A 19327-nucleotide genomic window follows, 5' to 3' on the forward strand; every position below is an offset into this window, starting at 1 on the left:
TAATGATGGCTGATGTTTGGTTTGGAAGAGAGAGCCGCGTCTTCACTCTTCTGGCCTGCTTACTGCTTCTGTTGCACCCCCAGCCCTGGTTGTTGCTGCTGCTGTTTTCAATGTACAATCAGTAGTATATTTCGTCTGTTGGTTGAATAAATGTGTTGTTAGAACGACAAACACAATGTTTTGGAAGTCGTTGCACGGTTCGATCCTTTAGTGCCCCGTACAGTACATAGCTCATACTATTTTTCGTAAGGAACACATTTTCCACTTATTGATAACATGCAGCCCACTGATGAAGGCCCAATAGAGAAGCCCATAATTAACTAGAAGGGAGGCTCAAACATGAATCCGGCCCAGGTACATGCTCATGGTCCCCTAAATATAAATAAGTAAATAAATAAATAAAGCTAAATGCTCATGCACCAGTTCTTTGGGGAAATAGGTAGCCCAGTATTTCTTTTTGAAGTATACCCAAGCTAGGCCTATTTGTTTTCTCCGAATTACTGGGCTGCAAATCTTTCAAGACGAGGAGGTATGCATTCCGTCCTGGCCAAAGAGTATGGTCAATGTCTGTTAAAAGTAATATCAAAAGGGGTTGAAAATTCCAAAAAAATTATAGCAAATGGGATATTGTTTTTTTTTGTTTTTGTTCTTCACTGATATCTTATACGTATTTCATTGGATTTAACATGACATAGTACTAATTTATTTTTAAATTTGTTTTAGTATGGATATTAATTTTTGGATTAAGAATATTTCGTTCCCCAGCCAAAATTTGCGAATTCTCAAAAATTCCCACATATTTAGTTAATTTTTTGACCCTGGTACTGACCAGAAAATGGCCAGCAATTCTAAAAATGGAAAACGGGCTGCAATAAATTCCATATGAATTAGAAAATGAGTAAAAATTATAAAAATAATAGCCAATGGGCTATACACGCCACATATTTTGAGGCTGACTTGTTTACGCAAGGCTTTGTCAGTGAACACACGATTCTAGCAACAGTGACTGTTGGATGTCCATCCAACGACCGACGTGCTTCTTCAATCTCTGATCTTCCTGCTCCAGTCGCCTAAACTAGCGCCGGCGGGACTGCCTGCTCCCTCCTCTTGTGGCCCGCTGTGATGCCGCGCAGGCTTCCCCGGCCCACCCTATGCCCTCCACTGGCCTAGCCGCACGCAATCAACTGCCTCCTTATTACGTGAAAAAAATGATTCCTCCCACTGACATCTGGGGCGCACCGGTTGGGAGGCTGACCTGTGGCCTACTAAGTTGACGCGTACGCAGGGCTTATCAACTTAGTCAACAAATGATTCTAGCAGCAGTAACCGTTGGATTTGAATCGAACGGTCCTGCTACTTCTTCAATCACTGCTCTTCTTGCACCAGCCGCCTAAACCAGCACCGGGGAGACCGCCTGCTCCTGCCTCTAGTGGCCGGCTGTGCTGGCGTTGAGGCCTCATCGCCCCCTACTACTCCCACTGCTAGCCAGGCCATGCGGCGACGACAGCCTTACATCGCAGCCGAACCAGTGAACCCTCGTACTCCTCTCCGCGTGGGCATCCACTGCCACGTCTTCCCCGCCTCCGCGTCGTCCCCTTCCTAGGCCTCACCATCGTCCACCGCCTTGGTGCTCTTGGCGCGGCGTGGTCAATGTGGTCAACGACATTCCATCGGAAGAGTACTGTACGTGGAGAGGCTGATAGCTGGGTCCACGCCCACAGCCTAGTTTTTTTGTGATTTGCCAAGTAAGTCGCTTTGTCAGGCATGTTGGGCTGCAAATCTTTCAAGACGAGGAACGCTTTCATTCGGCTAGCCGAGAAAATGGCCCATCAGTAATGAGAAATGGGCTGTACATTTTTAAAACACATCAAACCGGCAATTAGTTTCAAATATCTTTTTTTTTCATTTCTAGATTTTAAATTACATTAATTTTTATGCGTTGAGAATTTGATGGATTTTATATTGATATACATTTATTTTTAAAATCAGTTTGAATGTGAGTCGAAATTTTGGGATTAAAAACAGTTCGGACTGCACCGAGATTTGCAAAATTTTGTATAATTTTTTAACCGTGGCCACAATATGGCCTGTAATGCTAACAAAAAGAATATGGGCTCCAAAAATACCTTAAGAATTAGCAAATGGGCTGTAAATTATTAGAAATAATGGCAGATGGGCTGTATGCTATTTTCCACAGATTTGAGGCTTTCCTAAAAAAAGGTTGATGCCCAAGCAGTGACTGTGGGATGGCCATCCAACGGCCGTCGTGCTTCTTCAATCTCTGCTCTCCCTGCTCCAGCCGCTCAAACAAGCGCTGGCGGGACTGCCTGCTCCCTCCTTCCCGCGGCCGGCTCTGCTGCCGCGCATGCCTCACCGCCCCACCGTACTCCCATCACTGGCCTAGCCATCCCTCTACTCACCCACACCTGCTGTTATTCTCCGGCGACGGTAGATGAACCAGTAAACCCTCGTACAGTCGTACTCCCCTCCGCGTGGGAAACAACTGCCGAGTCTTCCCTGCCTCCGTGTCGTTCCCTTCCTAGGCCTCGCCGTCGTCCACCGCCTTGGTGCTCTCGGCGCGGCCTGGTCAACGTGGTCAACGACCGACATGTATCTGAAGTGGACTGTACATGGAGATGCCGACAGCTGGGTCCACGGCCGCACGCAAGGAAATGCCTCCTTATTACGCGCAAAATAATGATCCCTTCACCTGACATCACGGACCCACAGAAAGGGCCTCTGTATTTCATGAAAAAACGTTACCACCGCTGACAGCTCGGACCTACCAGCTATATCTTCGCACGCAAGGAAGTGCCTCCTTATTACGCACCAAAAAATGAATACTCCCCCTGTTAGCTGGGACCCAGTATAGTGGCAGGCTGACTTGTGGGCCTACTAAGTTGACGGGGACGGAGGGCTTTGTTAACTTAGTCAATATGAACAATTCTAGCTCCAGTGACCATACAATGTCCATCCAACGGTCATAGTGCTTCTTCAACCTCTGGTCTTCTTGCTCTAGCCGCCCAAACCAGCGCCGGTCGTGCCTCGTGCTCCTGCCTCACGTGGCTGGCTGCGATGCGGCGGAGGCCTCACCGCCGCCTACTACTCCCACTGCTGGCCAGGCCATCCCTCTACTCACCCACACCACCTGTTATTCTGCGACGACGACAACCTCACACCACAGCGAACTAGTGAACCATCGTACTCCTCTACGCATGGGCATCTACTGCCGCATCTTCCCCGGCTTCGCGTCGTCCCCTTCCTAGGCCTCGCCGTCGTCCACCGCCCTGGTGCTCTCGTCGCGGCGTGGTCAACGTGGTAAAGGAACGGCTTCCATCGGACGTGGACTGTACGTGGAGAGGCTGACAGCTGGGTCCACGGCCGCAGCAAGGAAGTGCCTTCTTATTACGCGCAAAATAATTATTCCTCCACCTGAAAGCGGGGACCCACCAGACGGGCCACCGTATTTCGCGAAAAAAACATTTCCCCCTGACTGCTGGGACCCACCAACTACATCTTCGCACCCAAGAAAGTGCCTGACAGTCGGGACCCACCTGGTCAAAGCGTACGTAGCGTTGTCATTCTGGTCGCGAACGTGTACATACATATATAGTGGTGGATGTAGAGGCGTGCACGTGTCGTAGTATAGGCGCGCACGTAGCATGTACACGTACGTACAGCGGCCAGGGTGCAAGAAAGAAAATACGGCCACGTATGTGTACATACGGGCGGGGTCTCAAATGCCTACTCGCGCATATATGCGTACGGCCAGGGCTCGTGTACATTGGCTGGGTCGAAACGGAGAAACAGCGTCGTCGTCGTGTTCATGGGGAGCCAACCGGCTGGGTTAGAACGAAATGCGTGGTCGTGTTCATCGGGAGGGCTTGGACGGAACAGGCGATGGAAACGAGGCCTGGCGTACCGCAGAACGGAGGAAACGGCCTTGTGTTCGACCGACCACGTTCAAAACGGGGTCCTATGGATCGGGAGGGTGTGGCGTATCGCAAAACAGACGAAATGGACCTCCTACGGTCGAAACGGGGGTCCTGTTGATGGGGAGGGGTCCGGCGTACCGCAAAATAGAGGAAAGGGACCTCCTACGGTCGAAACGGGGGTCCTGTTAATCGGGAGGGGTGTGGCGTATCGCAAAATGGATGAAACGGACTTGTGTTGGAGTGCTACGGTCAAAACGGGGGTCCTGTTCATCGGGAGGGGTGTGGCATACCGCAAAACGGGACTCCATGGGATACTGTTCATCTCCACCGTCGACCTCCTCCAGCCTCCACGGGCTCCTGTTCATCCAGCCTCCATCGTGTGCTACTCCACCGGCTACTATTCAACCACCCCTCCACGGGCACCCCTCCATCGTCAATAAACGACGAGATGTGGAGGATGGAATCCGGAGCTAGATCGTGAAAATCTAGCCCGTAATAGAACATGAGCCCTCTCACGAAGGGATCAAGAGTAAGGCCCAAGCCTTGGAGGAAGTGAGAAACAAATACGACACTCTCGTTGGGTTTGGGAGTGGGGATGACCTACCCAGGGGCGGGAAGCCTGTGCTTAACGTCGGCGGTCAAATATCTGGCCTCCCTGAGCTTCGCAATGTCCTCCTCTGTGACAGAGGAGGCCATCCACCGACCTTGAAGGTTGGATCCGGACATGATTGAAGATCCGAAGTGCCTAATCTTGAGCTTCGGGTGTCGGAACTCGAGAGGCAGAAAGGCGCAAGCATGGTAAGAAAGAGATAGGACTTGACCCCTCTATAAAGGGGGAGGATATCAAGCGTCCCCAGCGTGACCGTTTGGGACTTGCCTAAAAACACGGAGTCATGCCAACAGGCGTGCTGGGGTTACCCATACCCGTATTGATGAGGATCCCGCGATAATGGGGACACGATCTCTGCTTCGACAAGACGTGCCAAGGAAACCGCCTCGCAATGTGTGTGGTGGTTAGTTGTAAAAAACAGTTCGAATAATGGCTGGGCAATGGCGTGATGTCACATTATGTAGAGTTGTCAGCAGATTAGATTTGTGGATTATTTTTCTCTCTAAAGTGGTATGTGAAATTTGTCTTGCAGAGCCGGACACGACTTAAGTGTTCGAAATTTACCTTGGAGTATTCGGAGATGGAACCCGCCTTGCAATGCCGAACACAATCTGTGCGCCAGACTCATCGTCATTGAAGCCTGGTTCAGGGGCTACTGAGGGAGTCCTGGATAAGGGGGTATCCGGACAGCTGGACTATGTACTTTGGCCAGACTATTCGACTATGAAGATACAAGATTGAAGACTTCATCCCGTGTTTGGATGGGACTCTCCTTTGCGTGGAAGGCAAGCTTGGCGATTCAGATGATAGATCTCCTTCTCTGTAACCGACTCTGTGTAACCCTAGCCCCCTCCGGTGTCTATATAAACCGGAGGGTTTAGTCCATAGGACAACAACAATCATACCATAGCCTAGCTTCTAGGGTTTAGCCTCTATGATCTCGTGGTAGATCAACTCTTCTAATACTCATATCATCAAGATCAATCAAGCAGGAAGTAGGGTATTACCTCCATCGAGAGGGCCCGAACCTGGGTACACATCGTGTCCCCAGTCTCCTGTTACCATTAGCCTTAGACGCACAGTTCGGGACCCGCTACCCGAGATCCGTCAGTTTTGACACCGACACAGGGCGTCATCATCGAGCCAAGGCGTGTGGCGCCGCGGCGTGACCCACCATGCCAGGCGCCTGCGGGGGAAGAAGTGAGCTGCCAGGTGGTGCAACAGCCTCAAGGAGAAGCGCGCGTACTTCCTGCACCCCGGCGTCAGGCCTGCATGCCGACACAGGAGGTGGCGGCGCGTGTACACTAGGAGAAAGTTCTACCTCCTCGGCAGGCCCCAGTGGCCACATCAAGATGCCGTGTGTTCACCCCTAAGCTCTGCAACATCGTCTGGCCAAGCAAGTTCAAGCCTGACCTGCCCCTACGCTACGACGGCACCGCCGGCCCCACCGAGTTCCTGCAGCTCTACGAGCTAAGCAATGAGGCGGCTCGCGGTGATGAGAATATCATGGCGAACTAGTTCCCGATGGCCCTCAAGGATGGCGTGCATTCTTGGCTCCTGAACCTTCCTGAAGGATCGGTCTCTTCCTGGGAGGAGATGCGCGACCGCGTCATCGCCAACTTCCAGGGTGCTCGCGACCGTCCGCCGGCCACGGGTGACCTGCGTTGCATCAAGCAGAAGCTTGGAGAGACCCTGCAGAAGTACACGCATTGCTTCAACAATGTTCGCCTCAAGATCCCCAAGGTGTCGGACGATGCCATCATCTCAACGTTCACTGATGGCGTCCATGTTATCAAGATGAAGGAGGAGATCGCCATCCATGAGGACCTCTGCATAGCCCTGGAATTGTTCAACATGGCGAACAAGTGCGCAAGGGCTGAGGAGGGGCGCCTCTCCCTCCTCGAGCTCCCTGATGCTGACCTAGAAGACAAGAAGGCCAAGCCCAAGGATGTGAAGCGCAAGGGGTCGGCCGTGCTCGTGGCCGAGCCAGAGATGATGCGCGGCTGCGACCAACCCGAGTCGTCCAGGAGCTCAGGGCCCTCCGTGACGGGCGACTCGGTCGATGCCCCGAGTGCAACAATTGATTCTACAACCGCAGAGGTGGCCGAGGAGGAGGACGCTGGGACGGACATGACCATCGCCAAGAGTGGCGCGACCATCCTCGGGAGGACCGTTGGCAGGGCCAACCTCGCGAGGGCGCCTGGAGGGAGCAGCCTCGTGAGGAGCGCCCTCAGGACAATGCCGGTCTGCCTCCACTGCCTCCACCACCAAGAAGGAACGAAGAGCATCACCAGGACGAGGGGGCTGGGGGCTTCCAGGAGCCTTGAGCCATCGCCTGCGTCCTGGGCGGGTCACATGCCCCAGCTTCTCACCGCATCTTCAAGCAATTCGCACATGAGGTGAATGCATCACTCCCCAAGCCCGAAGCAACTCGCCCTCTCAGGTGGTCCAAGTGCACCATCACCTTCAGCTCCTCAGACCAACTCAAGTGCGCGGCCACTGCTGGCGCGCTCCCCATGCTCTACTCTCTCGTCATCAGCAACGTGGTTGTCCCCAAGACTCTCATCGATGGTGGAGCGGGGCTCAATGTCCTATCTATTCAAACGTTTGACAGACTCCAAGTGTCATACTACCAGCTTCAGCCAACCAAGCCATTTTCAGGAGCGACCGACGTTTCCACACACCCGATAGGGCAGGTCCGCCTCCCTATCACCTTCGGTGAGCATAACAACTACCACACCGAGCTCATCGACTTCGACGTTGCCGACAATCACCTGCCCTACAACGCCATCTTAGGGTACCCAGCACCGGCCAAGTTCATGGCAGCAATGCACCATGGCTACAACGTCCTCAAGATGCCAGGAAACAGCGATGTCATCACAGTCGCATGTCAAGAGAAGGATGCGGTGTGCTCCCTCGAGCATGCCTTCCAGGCTGCAGCAGTCGAGAACCCTGAAGATGAGGGCGGTGCCCTCCCTCCTGAGGTCGCCCCTAAGATGAAGAAGCTGCAACTGGATCAGGGATCTCATGAGAAAGCATCACCCAAGGACGCCTCACTAAGCCTCGCGTCCTCGAACGGGGTGCCTTCACCCATCGCCTAGGAAGGCGCGCCCGGCGCCCCTCTCTGGTCAGGCTCAAGGGCTCTCCTCGCGAGGGCCTCAGACTTAGCCAGGGTCACGAGGGAGGCGCTCGGGCACCTTGTGGAGGCGCTCTTTAGAGCATGCTTCCCAGGAGAAGGCATGAGGCGGGAGGCGCCAGCCGTTCAGGAGTTCATCAGGAAGGCAATCAAGGAGATTCAAGAGGCAAGGGTTCTGCAAGGCGATCGCCGCCTACCATGAGGCGCGGCTCACTGCCCTGGCGAGGGTAAGTAGTTCCATGTCTAGATCGACATCCCAGGGCTCAACAAGGCCGCATGTCGGCAGCTCTTCTGGCCGTCTCGTGTCGGCCAATGTGAGGGTCCACCCCACAGCTATGTCCGCTATGGTGTTCTAGCGCTACACGAGGGATGCCTTGGCGGCTCGTGAGGCCAGGCATCAGGCGATCCTGTAGGAGATGGAGAAGCACCCCCAGGAGCCTCCCGGGGCCTCTAGGCCTCTCGAGGCTCGGGGCCGGGGCAGCTCATGAGGATCGACCCCGGCAGCGCGCGTCTTTCGCTACCCCAACACCTCTTCAGTGACAGTACCAGGTGACATCTCTCTAGTTCGTTCAGTTTGGGGGCGCACCTCGGGCTGCATCATCCACAGGCCGTGCGGGTCCGTCCCTGCGGCATGTATCCCTTTTTACATCTACCAGAGCTAGTTTACCTTCCTTCACAAGCTACCTTAAGATTATCAACTGCCTGACCGGCGCTTCGTCGCCAAGAACGTCTCGCGCCCTTGCGAGCCCTCCTGTGACCGCCTCATGATTAAGGACTGGCACGGCGTCTGTGCTCGGGTCCGTCCCTGCAGCATCGCTAAACCCAAGAGGCTAAGCTCTGGCTCGCGGGCCAGTCCCCGTGTACGTCACCTCCCATGGCCCTTGGTGCCTTGTTCTCGCATGAGCTAATCGCGGGTGGGTAAGTAAGGGCGCGCGACCTGGTGCCCCTGTAGCCACGGGAACCGCGCGCAGGTTGTTTTTCTTCAGGATTTTTGCATGAGAAGACTGGGCACTACGTCTATGCTCGGGTTCATCCCTGCAGCATTGATAAACCCAATGGCTGAGCTCTGTCTGGTAGGCAGGCCCCGTTCACGTTACCTCCTGGGGTCGTTGGTGTCTGGCCTTCTCATGCAATAGCCTCAGGAGACTCATTCGGCGCAGGTTGCCAAACCATCTTGCAGGACTAACACAAGTGTTCCCAATCAAGCTCAGGCGCAACCCGCCTTGAGGTAGGGCCTCATGAGTCCCTCGCTGGCTCACGGGTGCCCATATACACCTCCTCCAGCCCTGTCGTGCAAGCCACGTGTCAGGGCGGGGCTGTACACGCCCCGGGGGCTCTCCTCAGAGGGAACCCCCTCCCACGCACCAGTGGAAGCACCATGCTCCGCGCTGGCCATCGACACTGTCGAGGAGTGGCTATGCCCGTGCAAGAGCGGAAGTGCTATGCTCCGCACTGGTGATAAACAACTTGGGGTGGCCTCGCGGCTGCATTAACCTCAGGGAGCTTCTGGGCTCGGTGACCAGCCTCACCGCGCTGCTCTTCCTCGGGAGGGTAGCGTGAGGAGGCTGGGCAAGGGGGCTACGCTCAGGTCACGCCTGGCGTACCCCACCTCACCAAGCCCCACGGGCCTGGTCTTCGCGCGCCCCTCCCGAGAGAGAGCCCAATGAGGAAAGGTATGATGGTCGGTTTGTATGTCTAGGGGGACTCCTGAGCATCGCGTCTCAGAAGCCTAATTGGACACGGAGTGCCTCACCCCTTGGTCTCGTCCTGGTGATATGGACGACCCAATGGCGGTTGAGGCATGCGCAGCGCCGGGCCCTGCCAACGCAGAACGCCAAGGCCTGACTTTCGCCCTTTTCAAGCCGTTCATACGTGAAGGGGGACTCCTGAGCATCACATCTCAGGAGCCTAACTGGCCACGTAGCCCCTCACCCCTTGGGCTCATCCTGGCGATCCGGACGACCCAACGGCGGCTGAGGTATGCGCGGGGCCGGACCCTGCCGAGGCAGAACACCAAGGCTTGCCTTCGCAGTTTTTCCTAAGTTGTTCGCATGTCAAGGAGGACTCCTGAGCATCGCGCCTCAGGAGCCTAACTGGTCACATAGCCCCCTCACCCCCTGGGCTCGTCCTGGTGATCCGGACGACCCAACGGCGGCTGAGGTATGCGCGGGGCTGGGCTCCACCAACGCAGAACAATAAATCAAATGGAAAAGTCGGGGAACCATAATCTAATCATTGCAAAACATATTGTTCCAAGCAAATAGTCTTAAACGCCTCCACGAGGCATTCTACATGATACAGGACAAACAAGAAGGAGCAGCGTCACCAAGCCACCTCTTCAGCCCTGGGTGTTGCCGTCACCCGCCAGCGGAGCCCCGTTGCCAGGTGCGTCGCTCGTCCCCTCCGCCCCGGTCGGAGGACCGACGACGAGGAACTTGCTCTGCAGGGCGTCCACAGAGTCCTTCACGGCGGCAGTAGCAACGTCCTGGGAGTCGGAGTCCACCGGATCAAGGAAGGAGGAGAAGTCAAAGCCGACGTCCCGAAGATAGAGATGACTGAAGACGCACGTGAGGGCCGAGGAAGAAAGCAAGCGAGCCTCACCTTCCACCAAAGAGCCAAACCCGTCGACATCGTCCTCGAGCACTTCCATGACCTCAGGGAGCACAGTGGCAGGGCTCTCCCTCGGGGCCGTCACCGTCGCCTTCTTCAAGAGATCGTCCCCGAAGAGCGACCGCTAAGCCTTGTGCAACCTCACCTCGAGGGAGGTGAGGGTGCTGCATTCCATGGTGGCCGCTTCCTTGGCCTTAGCAAGGGCTGCGTGGGCCGCCTCCGCCTCCTCCTACAGCTTCATCAGGCACTCGCGCTCCGCAGCCTGCTCCAGGGCTGCCTTCTTTAACTCGGCGTCTCGATCAGCGACAACAGCCTCCTGGGCCTTCAGCTTCTCCTCTCGCTCCTAGAGCTGGCTGGCCTATGCGATTTGTTGATCCTGAAGAGCCTTCAGCTCAGCCTCCACCGTGCGACACCGACCTTCGGCTTCCGTGGCCTCCCTTCGCGCCAGGTCGCACTCGGCAGCTGCCACCCCAAACACCTTCTGGGCCTCCTCCGTAGAGCCCCAGGCCACCCGGACAGATGCACCGGCCTGGAGCCGTCCAGAGATTAGCCCAGGTGGGTGGCTAGTCCTATATATATATATAGAGGCCCTGGCCCTCTTCCCAAATATTGAGCGGGAAGGGCGCCAACAATTGGACATTTTGAAGGGGAATATCTAGTACACTTATCCTGACTAAAGTTGGTCTCAGACTGCCAAATACTCTGATGATGACGCCATCTTGGGCTCCACGGTGACCTCCATCTTGCTGCTTTGCTAGTCTTGGTCTTGTTGCACCGAAACGACAACCTTTGCCTGATGCCTTGGCCTGTGCTTGCTCCCTTTGCGCCAAAGGGGAAACAAGGACACTTCATAGGCCGGCGACCGCCTGGCGCCCGCCTGGCCTCGATCGTCATGGCTTGCATAATGGGCACCTCGCGAGATACCCCTGCCTTGATCTCTCCGCCTCCTCGTGAGCCTGCCTGACGAGGCTGCTCCTGAGGAAGTTTCATGTCGTCCGCCCCGCGAGGCTTAGCCCCTTGCGAGGGTCTTGAGCTTGAGCTGATGAAGGTGGGCCACACTGGGCCACTGCTTGAGCCATGCCGCAGGCCGCAGGTAGGCAAGTCTGGGGACCCCCGTTGCCAGAACGCCGATAGTAGCCCCCGGGCCCAAGGCGCGCCTGGACTTGGCTTAGCAGAGAAGCGAAGGGGCAAGAGAGAACCTCCGTGGGCCCCAACAGCCTGCGTCCTTGGGCGCCGCGTGGCGGTTGATTGGACGTGGGCGTCTCCGCTTCCCCACGACGCCTCGGCAACCGCCCCGACATGACTAGTCCCTGCATGCAAAACGGGTCATGATTACCTGTGATCGGGGAGGCCGATGGTTGGCCTCCTCCGGCTATAAGTTCGGAACTGCACGAGCCCTTCCAGTCCATCTCTCCTTGCTCCGCCTCCTCTTCTTCACTCCTCCTCCATTTTGACGACAATGGCGCCGATCCGGCGGTTCTCGATCGAAGAGAAAGGGAAGGCCCCCCGAGAGGGGCCCGTCCCACTCCCGCTGAAGAAGCGGCCAGTCCCCTGCCGCCGAGATGAGGGTGCTCGGCAGGAGACATCGATGGCTTGGTACGAGTGGCCTCCTCCCGGATATCCATTACCCTTGTACGCCCATCCTGAGTGCCGTGGGGAAGAGGGCGCCGAGCGGCACCGCCCGCGTCACCGGCGTCACCGACGGATCACGGCGAGGCGCGTCGTTCCCCCTGGAGTCCACGTTGCGGACTCTTCCCGCGAGCTCATGCTTCATGCTGCCATGCCTTCGAGCTCTTGGATCCGCCTTCCTGCCTCCTTCGCCTTCGAGATACCGCTGAGGGGGCCTTAGGAGCTTTGGCTGCAGCACGCCGACTGCCGCACCCCCACGACCGAAGCGAAGGTCGAGGTTGTCGCCCTCGCAAGGTCTTTATGACCCAAGGCTGGGGCGAGATCGCTAGGGTATGCCGAACGGGGGGCGCCCTCGTGATTCATTTGGAATACGACAATGCCTCCCTGATGTTCTTCAAGGTCTTCGATGCGGAAGGACGCCGGCTGGAGTGTTGCCCCAGAGACAGCGGCCGGAGCTCTGGAGTGGCGAGGGCCAGGCCCGTCGCCTGCTTTTCCAGCAGCTCCTCTGGTAGCAGCGGGTGTGCCGGAGGGTCCAGCGACTCCCCTGAACTTCTCCTGACTCCATAGACGAGCGACGACAGCTATGAGCCTCCGAGCTCACGTCGCGCCCGGAGCAGAGCCAGCGCACCCGGTGGTCGGTGCGACTGATCTGGATGAGGTTGGCACCGGCCCCACGAGGCCCATTGATGATGGCGTCTGCTGCCGAGGCACCTATAGTTTGGGCTCCTTAGGGTTTGCGTCTTTTGTTTCCTGCGGGGAATCAAGGAAGTACCCCGTGGGGGTATGTAAAGCGTCTGTAATCCCTTCTATTAATATGATCCTTATCGTGATGCAGTGTGAGATGCTTGTCCCGTCCCAGCTTGGTTCCTCCTTTCTAACCTCACGAGAGATTGGTGCTCTGCACCGACAGGTCCCGGTCCCCAGGCAGGCTTCAGCCGTCGCTGGTATGCTAGGTCGCGATTCCGTGGTCAAGGCCAGGAGGTGAGCAGCCTGAGGTCCAGTAAGAGCCCCCGAGGCGCGATGCTCAGGAGGTCCCCCTTGGCGCTCAAGCAGCCGTCGCTCGGTGAGAAAGGAGCGCAACGTCGCCGTTACAGTGCTGCATTAGGTGCATAGTCGGTGTCGCGTTAGCTAGCAGTTCCATAGAGGGCAACTTATCTCAGGAGTTTGGGGCCATTTCTCGGCGCGGCGCCAGACCCACGCGTCTGTAGTTGGGGAGTTACCCGGTGAGGTCCTCGCGAGCTTCCTCCCTCTCTCCCGCACTCCCCTTCGTGTTCTACGTCCTCGGGTCCCGGCCCTCGAGTGAGCTCAGCCGTCGCTGGTTTGCCAGGTCGCGATGCCGTGGAAAAGGCCAGGAGGTGAGGGCTGGAGAGCCAGTAAGAGCCCGTGAGTCGTGATGCTCAGGTGCCCCCCTTTAACCCACAAGTGGTTCGTGTGGGTGAGAGAGGAAGAGAGACCGCAAAGGCCTCGCCCGACGCTGTCCCTTAGAGAGACCCTGTAAACTCATCACGAGGAAAAGAGAATTGCCATCACAATTGTCGGCCAGCCACTGGTTGCTCTGGGGGAGTGATGAGGGCACTGAGGGCCTGGTGAGGTGGCGCCTTGTGGGGCTGCCGCGGCCAGAGCTCTGCCACTTAGATTTGTCAGCATTGCAGGGACGGACGCATGCACAAGTGTCGTGCCAGGGGGAGCAGCTCCACAGGTTGGTGTCAATCGATCGAGCGATTAAGTCAAGCAGGTTAAGCATGGAATAGTAAATTAGCTCAGACGAATGCGAGAGGGATACACGCCACTGGGTCAGGCCCGAGCGGCTTGGGGATAATGCAGCCCGAGGGGTGCCCCCAGCAAGGTAAACTAAAGACATGAGCAAAAGAGATACATGCTGCAGGGACGGACCCATGCAGCCTAGGAATGATGCAGCCCTGGGGGCGCTCCCGGCTGAAAGCGGAACTCGAAAGATGTCACCTAATACCGTCGGAGATGAAGGAGCATTGAAGTAGCGGACGACGCGCGGCGAGGAAGCTGATCCTCATGAGCTCCCAGGACCCGGAGCCTCGGGAGGCTCTGGGGGCCCTGGCGGCTCCTCGAGGACCATCTCCATCTCCGCCAGGACTGCACAGTGCCTGACCACCTGAGCCTCCAGAATGCTCCTCAGCGGGCGCTGATGAGCAGCGGCCACATTCGGCAGGCCGAGAGGCATGTGAACATAGCTGTGAGGTGGACCCTCACAACATCCCACGCGCGAGGGCCAGAGGGGCTCCTGAGACGCGGCTCAGTTGAGCCCTGGCACGTCGATGCAGACGCGCAGCCCACCATCCTCGCCTGGATGGGGGGCTACGGTGGGTAAGCGGTGACTGCCGCGCATGACTCTTGACTCCTACAGCTCCTGAGTGTTTCTTGTGATGAACTCCTAAGAGTTGGACCTCCCTTGCCTCGCACCTTCCTGAGGGAAACGTGGCGCGAAGCACGCCTCCAAGTGGTGCCCGAGCGCCTCCCTCGTGACCTTGGCAAAGTCAGTGGCTCTCCAGGCGAGAGCCCCCGATCCTTGCCCGAGGTGGGTGCCAGGCGCGCCTTCCTATGAGACAGAGGGAGGCTCCCCTTGAACAGGCGCGGATCCTGATGTGGTGCCACCGGAGGTGCCTACCTCCTGAGGGCTTGTGCCAGGTACTGTCTTCTTCTTCTTAGGGACTACCTCGGGAAAGATCCCGCTCCTGTGATCTGGATCTTCGATTGACGCAGCCTAGAAGGCACGCTCCAGAGAACACACTGCATCCTTCTCCTCAGAGGGGACTGTGATGACTCCACCGCTTCCTGGCATCTTGAGGACATTGTAGCCATGGTGGGTCACTGCCATGAACTTGGCCAGGGCCGGATACCCGAGGATGGCGTTGTATGGCAGGCGAATGTGGAGACATCGAAGTCGATGAGCTCAGTACGGTAGTTCTTGCGCTGTTCGAAGGTGACAGGGAGGCGGACCTGCCCTATCGGGGTGGTAGAACCATCAGTGACTCCTGAGAAAGGCTCGGTTGGCTGAAGTTGATCATACAACACTTGGAGATTGTTGAATGTCTCGACAGAGAGAACATTGAGCCCTGCTCCACCATCAATGAGGGTCCTGGTGACCTACACATTGTTGATGACTGGGGAACAGAGCATTAGGAGAACTCCAGCCGTTGCTGCGCACTTGAGCTGATCCGCTGAGATGAACATGATGGCACACGTGGACCACCTGAGAGGGCGTGATGCCTCGGGCTTTGGGAGGACGTCATTCACCTCGCGAGCAAACTGCTTGAAGATGCGCTGAGAGGCCAGGGCTTGAGCTCTGCCCAGGATGCAAGTGATTGCGTGTGGCTCCTGGAAGCCCCCAGCCCCTTGTCCTGATGCTGGTCATCATTCCTCCTTGGCGGTGGTGGCAGTGGAGGGAGGCCTGCGTTGCCTTGCAGGCGATCCTCACGAGGCTGATCCCTCCAATCCCCCTCGTGAGGCTGGTCCTGCCAGTGGTCCTCGCGAGGTCGGCCACGCCACCCTTGGCGAGGGCCACGGTCTTCCCATCGTCCTCCACCTCTTCCTCCTCCTCGGCCATAGCCCCGATCATTGCGCTCAAGGCGTCGGCCGATACGTCCGTCTCGCACAGCTCTGAGCTCTTGGCACTCGTTGGTGTTGTGAGTGTGGAGGTCGTGGTACACGCAGTACTGGCTGCCCTTGGATGACTCCGGCTGATCCTTGCCTCGCTTGGTGTCTGGCTCAGCTGCGAGCACAGCCGCTCCTTTGCGCTTCACGTCCTTGACCTTGGGCTTCTTCTCTTCCGGATTAGCAGCTGGAAGCTCGAGGAGGGAGAGGCGCCCTTCCTCAGCCCTGGCGCACTTGGTCGCCAAGTTGAACAGCTCCAGAGATGTGCACAGATCCTCATGGATCGCCAGCTCTTCCTTCATGTCAGGACCCCGACTCAATGCCACATAGATCTAGCATGTAACACTTCATATCACTTTGCGGCCTCACGCACGGTATTCCCACGGGTGTCGCCTTACCTTTACCCGGGACCGTTTGCGCCTTTTGGCACACGTATATGACAGTGTCGCTAGCATCCATATGATAAGGAGCCCGGGCTGACATGGCTAGTCGTAAACCCAAAGTGGCACAAACTTACAGGGATAGGCATCCATGACCCAGCATCGAACGTGTGGTCATCAGCGAGTGAATCCAGGCTGTAGCACTGGGCTAGCAGGACTCCGGTGAACCGGGCTGTAGCGGGCTAACAGGACTCCGGTATTCATCGCGTGACATTTCCCCGAAGGGACAGACACAGGAACGAAGAAGGACACATGCCGGCCAGCCTAAGTGTTCCGGAGCAGTAGCAAGCTACCATGGCTCGGTGGAAACACTAGGAGACATTTCCCGGTAAGAGAGGCTACTAAAGATAAACAACTAGATAGTCAGATCCCACACATACCAAGCATTTCAATAACATACACACAATATGCTCGATATGTGCAATACAACATGGCATCACAAAATGACTCTACGACTCAAGTAGTTTATTCAATAGGCTCCGAGGAGCGAGACATTACAAACATGGGTCTCATGACCCAACAATCAGAGCATACAAGTCAAAGCACAAGCGGAAGCTATCATGTCTGAGTACAGACATCTATAAATGAAAAAGGCTGAGAAGCCTGACTATCGATCAGATCCTGCCGAGGGCACAAGATCGTAGCTGAGGTATCAAGCTAAACGTCGAAGTCCAAGCGGAACTACTAGTGAGACTGAAGTCTCTCTACAAAAACATAAAATAGGCAAACGTGAGTACAAATGTACCCAGCAAGACTTACATCAGATCTATCTACACATGCATCATTATCAACAAAGGGGATGGTGGAGTTTGACTGCAGCAAGCCAGCTTTGACTCGGTGGCTATCCTGAACTACGACTGCAAGTAACTCTTTTGAGGTGGCGCACACGAGTCCACATATTCACAATATCAATACACCACTATGGATCCGCTCCCGTCTCCCTACGAGAACGCCATCCATAGCACTCACGCTTATCTTGCGTATTTTAGAGTATCCACTTTCACTTGTCTATGAACTGATATACGCAACCCAGAAGTCCTTTACCGCAGACACGGCTATTCGAATAGATGATGTTAACCCTGCAGGGGTGTACTTCTTCATACATGTTTCCACCACTTAGCGTCTGCACACGACATGTGCTCGGCAGACTTCAAGCGAAAGCCGACGTGGGTGTAGACCACGACCTACCTAAACACTCAAGTCTCTAGTCCAGGTTTATCGCCTATTCGGGTTCCATCCATGAGGAGATCCGGCCGGAGTTTCGCTCACAGCCCCAAACGATGTGAACAGGGTTCCCGAGATACCAAACGGCATCCGGTACACCGTGCCACGTGCCTACCGCATCACAGCCCACCCCTACGGTCAGCGCTGTCCACGGCCTCTAGCATACTACAAACACCAGAAACTACTTGCAACTCCTGGACAGAGGACGAGGGTGAATCAGAAGTCGAGCGGGGTCATATTTCAGGGCCCAATGTATGGTAGTAGCTGAATCATGGATCACAAACACAGAACTCAGTTCCTAAGGATGGCTCCAATGAGACAACCCACCATGTACTCCTACATGGCCTCTCACCGCTACCTTTACCAAATCGTGTTCACACACTTAGCTCGCACACAGTAGGACATGTTCACACGCCTCTGATTCATCCCCGATGAATCAGACCTGACTCAACTCTAAGCAGTAGCAGGCATGACAAACAAACATGAATGAGTAGGCACAACAGGGCTCAAACAACTCCTACTCATGCTAGTGGGTTTCATCTATTTACTGTGGCAATGACAGGTCATGCAGAGGATAAAGGGGTTCAGCTACCGTAGCAAGTAACAGTTGAATCGTTGTTGTCCTAATGCAGTAAAAGAGAGCAGGAGCGAGAGAGTGGGATTGTATCAGAATGAACAAGGGGGTTTTTCTTGCCTGGCACTTCTGAAGATAACATTGAGTCTTCATCAGTGTCAACGATCACATCATCGGTATCACGTCTATCGAGAGGGGACAAATACCGGCAACACAGAAGGGAACACAATCAATGCAATGCACAATATGATGCATGATCATGACATGGCAAAATGAATGTGTTTTGAGCTAATGCATCTAGCAACAAGTTAAATGGGGTTGGTTTGAATACAAGATTCAAATTCAAACTCCATATGTGATTATTTAAATGCCATTTAGTTGATTTGTGCTAAACAGCAGCTATAAGTTGTTCTAACATGCATGAAAATGGTACAGATGGATTCCTTAAATTTTTCTGATAATTTTTCATATATAAATTATTTAATTTGGAGTTACGGTTAATTTTCTATGATTTATTGAAGTTTAGGGCATTTTCTGAAATTATAAATCATTTCCTAATTTATTTTAATTCCAGAAAGGAATTATTGTGTCAGCATGACCTCATGCTGACCTCAGCAGGTCAACGGGCGCCGTCCAGGTCAAACTGACCTGTGGGACCCATATGTCAGCGTCACAGTTAGTTAACAGGGGGTTATCTGCTTAATTAAAGGATTAGAGGGGGTCGGGGCCCACTGGTCAGTGTCAGTGGCTAATTGGGTTTAGTTAATGGCCTGGGGCCCACACGTCAGTGAGAGAGAGGGGAGGGTCAAACCGGGCAGTGGGTCAACCCACGCCGGTCAAGGGTCAACGGTCGCCGGCGTTTAGCCGCCGACGAGTCCCGACGCGGTGCTGCGCTGCGGAAATGGCCTACAGAGCGCCGTTTGGCGCGCGGAGCACGACTACGGGATGCGGACGCTCGTCCGCATCCAACCAGGGTGGTGGCGCGGCCGGGGAGTGGCCGGAGAGTGGTCGCCGACGAGCTTTAGCGGCGGCCGGAGTTCGGATGAGTTGCGGGTTTGGTGTTGCAGCGCGCAAACGAACCAACTAACGCGCTAGCCATGCTTTGTGTGCAGCCTCGAGTTCGTTGGACGCTGGTGCGCGACCAAAAGGTCACCGGAGTGACGCCGGCGTCGAGCTCGTGCGGCGGTGGGTTTCGGCCTTGATGGAATCAGCGGCCAGAGCGGGAGGTAGGGCACGGGGAGAGGGGAAATCGGGTCAAAGGCTCACCGCGGAGCTGTAGGGAGGGTTAGTGGGCTCGGGGGTGCGCCGGAGTGGCCGAATCGACGTAGAAGGGCGCCGGGCCGAAGCTTGGAGATGATGACGATGGCGGCTGCTCGGGGCCCTTCTGGTCGCGTGAGACGGCGGGGAGGACGAGGGCGGAACAGCGGAGCTTTGGGAGGCGCCGGGGAGGCGAGACGGTGGCTGTGGCCGCACGAGCGCTGGTCGGCGGCGACGGCCTCCATTCGGTCGCGGGAGGGGAAACAGAGGAGCGAGGGGGAGGGA

The sequence above is a fragment of the Triticum dicoccoides genome, chromosome 7B, assembly GCF_002162155.2.
Source record: "Triticum dicoccoides isolate Atlit2015 ecotype Zavitan chromosome 7B, WEW_v2.0, whole genome shotgun sequence".
Lineage (NCBI taxonomy): Eukaryota > Viridiplantae > Streptophyta > Magnoliopsida > Poales > Poaceae > Triticum > Triticum dicoccoides.